This window comes from Ixodes scapularis, unplaced genomic scaffold (assembly GCF_016920785.2).
Source record: "Ixodes scapularis isolate PalLabHiFi unplaced genomic scaffold, ASM1692078v2 ptg000549l_1___fragment_3__unscaffolded, whole genome shotgun sequence".
In the NCBI taxonomy this organism is placed as follows: Eukaryota; Metazoa; Arthropoda; class Arachnida; order Ixodida; family Ixodidae; genus Ixodes; species Ixodes scapularis.
Genome location: NW_024609998.1, coordinates 79186 through 84752, shown reverse-complemented (window position 1 = coordinate 84752; position 5567 = coordinate 79186). Strand labels below are relative to the sequence as shown.

Here is a 5567-nt window from a genome sequence, read left to right as displayed (position 1 = left end):
GCAACAAAACCAGGTGCCCGGAACAGTTGCAGCACAACCCAGGCACCAAACACCCATACAGTCATAGGCAAACACAGCACGTAGTCTCCCCTCCAAAACAAGAAACAAAAGGTGAAGTGGCGAAGCTGGTGAGTTGGTTCATGACTTATAAAATGTGAAAGCGCTAACAAAAACGAGAACAAAAAAAAAAAGGCGAACAGGACGGGTGCTTGTCCTGTTCACCTTCCGTTTTTGTTCTCGTCCTTGTTAGCGATTTTAAATTTTCTAAATATAAGGTAAAAGCATAAAAGCAATCACATGCCACTACACACCAACACGAAAACAAAAATCAAAAGAAAACAAACTCCACGCAAACCAGTGAACACACCAGTTACCATAAAGGTGATACAGTCACAAATCAGAAAGCACTTGACATATTAGGCGCCTGCAACAACTGCAGCGCAGTTCAGTCATCAAACACCCACACAGCCATAAGCAACAATGCAGCCGCCATGATTAAAAAAAAAGGAAGCATTAGTAGAAAAGGAGCAAACTCCATGCGAACCAGAAAACACACTACCCCCACTGAAAGCAATTCCGTTCCACATCAGAAAATGCTTGATGTTGGTTTTGAATTGCACAACGCTGTTCAAATAATTGCATTCTGCTCCCAAAGTATTTCTAAGACCGGTTATCTGGTGGTCGAGTTTCTGTTTCTCATAGTTAGTCCTGATTCGAGGCATCTGCCATTGGGTGTGCCAGAGGGACACTTGGGACAACCGGGATTGTCCCGAGTTTCATCAAATTCCATATAGAGTTTATTTTTGTGAAGGGATTGCGCTAGTTTAAAATAATAAACCTTGTCTGCTTTTAGCATATTATGTAAGGCATAATGTTTTTGGCAGTCGAAGTCCTGCAGGTTTCCAGAATAATTAGTATACATACTGTTGTAATTAAGAAACTCCGTTTAAGTCAACCATTTATTCACTCAGACATCCAAGCAGAAGACTATACATCCAAGGCCAAAAGCAATGCGTTCCAATCGTCATACACACATTGTCCTCGTCGTTTTCAAATCAGTCCCAGCTCGGCCAACAACACAGCAGTACAACGGTGCGCCCTTTTCAGTGGCAGCACCGATTACAATCAAATGCATGGCACGCGCGATCAACGCAGGAAAACAAAGCGCGTGGCGATACGACACCGCGAATAGGAGTCATGCTCTGACACAACACATACTTAGAACCCTAGTTTGTAGTACTGAAAGCTGATTATAGTGATTGTAGTACCCCATACCAAAATTCCAAATGAAAGATAAGAATAGAACAGTGAGTGATAAAGGCACTTTTTCAGCCAGAGCGGCATTAAATTTGTTATTCCAGAGTGGTAATTTTGTTAACGGCCCCAAACGCTGTATATTATTTTCATCTACCTTTTTTTCTCTTCAAGGAGGGCGACCGCTTCCTGCAGGCGGCCATCGCCGCCATCAAAACCAAGTGCTTCCTTCCCCCCAAAGGTGGAATGTGTGGGCAAGGGCAAAAAAAAAGACGAGAATATAGAGGATTGACAACCGGGTGACGAGCTAGAACACAGCGAGGATTGGTGTTTGGTTTCTTGTCTCCCAAGAGACCTTGATAGCTGTGTCTTAGTATGCCTAACATGTGTATTCCATGGTAGTTCTTCGTTAAACCGAACTTTAGGAAATTTTTGTTCTGTTCTAAGATCACATTGCTAAATTTAAAAATGACAGCGTCGTTATCACATTTATTTGTAGGCCGAAATATTACATATTTGGTAATAGACTCATTCAGTTGCAGTTTATTTGATATTAGCCAATGGGACACATTCACCAAGTATCTGTTATGTCTTCGAGATGTTGTTTAGTCTTTCCAGTGAAGAAAACGTTTGTGTCATCTGCATACATGACAATGTTAGGTGAACCTAGAATATTGACTAGATCGCTAATATATACTAAGAATAATAATGGAGCCATAATGGATCCCTGCGGCACACCATATTTGATGACAACTTGTTTGATGACACATCTTCAACTTTAACATATTGATACTGATGTTCAAGATAATTCTTTAGTAACCGTAAAGAAATTCCACGTATACCATAGTGCTCAGGCTTTCTTAAGAAAAAATCGTGCTGTACCATATGAAACACTCTTTTAAGCTTTAAATATAGGCTTATTGTGTAAAACCTATTTTCTATATTTTCTATGATCTTATCTTTTATTTCAGGGGTGTGACATATGCGCCAATTGTGCCATTTTCATACAAACCTAATTTTCTGCGCCTAGTTGCGCCAGAAACGTTAAATCGGTCAAAATTGTGCCACATTGCGCCAAAGTAACTCAAAAACTAAAAAAAAAATAAAAAATGTTTGCAGCGGCGCTAGATTTAGCGGGAAATGAGAGCTTGGTTGGTAACATTCAATCTTGTAGCAAAGTACACGGCACGGGTACAGGGTGGCGCAAGCAACTGCCAAATTCGAAGGCTTCAGCTGTAGTATCCTTCTATACCTATGATACGTGTCTTTTCCCGATTTTCTGACTACTTTCCACTGTCATTTGTGGCTGCATGCCACCGGTGCGCTGTCACGCGGTCTCGCTGTCTGACCGCGGGAGGTGCGACGCACAGGCTATCAAGTTGAGAAAACTTGAGTATCTGTTTCGTTTTTAGAGTAAACCTTTTCTTAAAAGTGCTATTGAGCGCCTCCATTGTGTAATTGTTCATTTGTGTTCGTTATCTCGTCAAAATGGATGGCACCGTCGCCGTGAGTCCTTTTGGTTATCACACACGTGCTTCCAGTTTGAGCAATCGAATGAATCGGTCACATACCCGTATTTAGCGTGCATGTGATGCTCATAGTTTTTCTACCAATTCACTATTTACCTTGTGAATCGCTTTTGTGGGGAGTTTTTTTGTTTTTTTTTCTCTCTCTGCACGTGCTTTCTACGAGCGTGGATGGATGTTTAGTTGTAGTAAACAGTGTTTCCCTGTTCATGCTCTCGAATCACCGCTTTAAAAAGTTTTGCACTACAAGTGCGCTTTGGCACCAGTTCGTATAAGCTCGAGGTACCTGGTGCCCACCTAACTTTGCAGCAAGTCTTTGTTTCCTGTCCTCATCTATGCGCACAAGACTCGCGTTTGCCTTTTCAGTTTTTTTTAAAATTTATTTTATATATATTTTATTTTAGTGTGTATCGGCGCTGATAACTTATTAGAACCAGGATGGACAAAAATAATGATTAAAAGAAAAATCTGATTTATGTGATTTATATTAGATTTTTTATGATTTAATTTGCTGATAAGCTGCTCTAACATTTTCTGCTCCTAATCTGCTCCAAACTGTAGACTTTTGTGCTTTGAAGTTGCTCCAAAATGCATAAACTGCTGCTCCAAAACAAGAATTTTATGCTCCTAAGCTGCTCCAAAATCCAGACTTTTCTGCTGCAAAAATTGCTCCAAAACCTGTTTCACCTGTCTCACCCCTGTTTATTTAAAAAAGAGCCTGGTTAGTAGATTTCTCTCTCTGAAAACCAAACTGTGTCGCAGTTATTGTATAATGCTTGAAAAATAAATTTTGAAGTCTGTGTATGATGGCGTTCCGCGCCCAGCCCAAATGGTCGACAGTGGTGTGTCCTAGGGTCCCCAAGCTTGTCTTAGCAAAGCTGTTTCTCACACATTTCTCAGTCTGAAAAATGTGACACAAAATAACAAACACGCTGTAGTGTTCACAAAATAAGGTAATTTTTTTGCAAAAAGTATCTATCTTTGCTTTTTAGTTCCTCTTTCACAAATGTAATTAAAATCATTGTTACAGTTACTTAAAAAAAAAATGTATGATGTTACAGTTGGAAGTGACAAACAAAAATGACAAGTTACAGTATCGTGATGAAACAAGTATTGCAATACTATCCAAGACTGCTTTAGAGGTTTCTGTTTGAAGCTAAAAGTACACGGTACACGAAAAGATTACATCCTAAAAGGGGCTGACAGGGCAAGCACTAGAGCCTAATATTGGCCATCGTGGTCCCTGTACAAGTAATGCCATGATTACAATGGATCCTCGGCCGCAGCAGAACAGTATGACCTAGGACGGTACCCTGGGCAATGGGGAGTTTTGCTGTGGTTCGGATTCACTTGTGTCAAAAATTAAGTAGTTCCGGCAGCATCAGCGAGGCACCTCATGCTGGGAGCTCCCGCTCCTCAATGACACTCGATAAACGGTACCAGGCTATCGGCCGTGTGGAAATTGATAATTTCCGTACACGCCAAAGTGCACACATGCTGTAAGAAGTCTTAGTCCATCACGTAAACAGTCACACAGACGTACCTGTCATTGGCACGCGATGTCCAGCCATCCATTCTAATGGAGTAACACTCCGCACCTCTGCTGAAAATTTCCTGCAACTTTCTCTTCGCTTCCTTTTTTTTTTTGACTCGTAGAGGTCCGGGATAACTGTTCGTGAGAAAGTCATCCGCGACTGTACGCTGTAGTCTGGCATTGTAAATGCCACCATGTCGACGAAACCTCCCTCTTCAACTACAGTGTATGGGCGCATTCCACGACCGATGAAGTTACCAGCCATCATCATGTGCTTTGCTCTTGGTGTCCGCTTGCTATACGCTGTTTTATGTAGGCCTGATGTGCGTCCGGGTGATTCTTTAGATGGGACGCTAAGGTGGTCGTTGTGCCCGTTGGAGTCTTGAGGATTGCTTTGTGCTTCATGGATCACGCATTAGTGGGGGTGGGTGAGGAGGCAGCGAGCCACACTTTTACATGCAAAGAGCCGCAGCTTGGCCGCCCCTGACAGCCCCTTACCTTCTCACGGGCGTTTAAAATAAAATTTATGTCAAAGGACTTACCGTAATATCCTGGGAAGTAGCCCACCTAAAATCAAGAGCAAAGCAAGTGAAAATATGGAGTGGGCAATTTTTCAATGTGCAATCAAGGAAAGTAAAAAAAATCTATTTTTAAATCATGTGTCCCTTCCAAGCTTCTTATCCGGGCAACGAAGCAAAGATGACTACTTTGGAGTCAGCAATGTTTGCTTATATCCTGCCATTGCTAACTAGCTGCATTTACGTCGAGGCCATATCATTGATCCTAACACTACTATTACTAGATGTGGGCTATCTTTTGGTGTTTAAAAAAATATAGGTAATCAAGTCAAAAATTGGGGTGGGCTGTCTTTCGGGGGTGGGGCATCTCGGCATTTTACGTTTGTGCGAGTGGCAAATTGGCTCTCAATGCCACGTGCCACTTGACGTGTGCTGGTTTGCCTACTCATGAAGGGCTATGGCCGGTCATGAGCAGAGAGGCGCGCTCTTCGTACGGCCTTTGCATCGGGGGTCTTTTCACGCTGCCCCGCCTTTGCCCTCCGTGTGAGGCGTGCTTCGCACTCGCGCGTTTTCGGTGCCACCGCGCTTCGTATGCTCCAAGATCGAGTTTTAAAAATTACTGCGCTTGTTAGAAGAACTTCTCGGCAGAAAGCCAAATACTCAAGGAGACAGTAATCTTTTTGCTTTATATATATTTTTTTAATGGTAGGCCAATTACCACGGGAGGTGTCGCGT

At 42.3% G+C, this 5567-nt stretch overlaps 1 pseudogene; it reads right to left on the bottom strand.

Moving 5' to 3' along the window:
- Positions 1-416: 416 nt before the first annotated feature.
- LOC120840516 lies at positions 417-1790 on the bottom strand (annotated as a pseudogene).
- Between the last annotated feature and the right edge of the window lie 3777 nt (positions 1791-5567).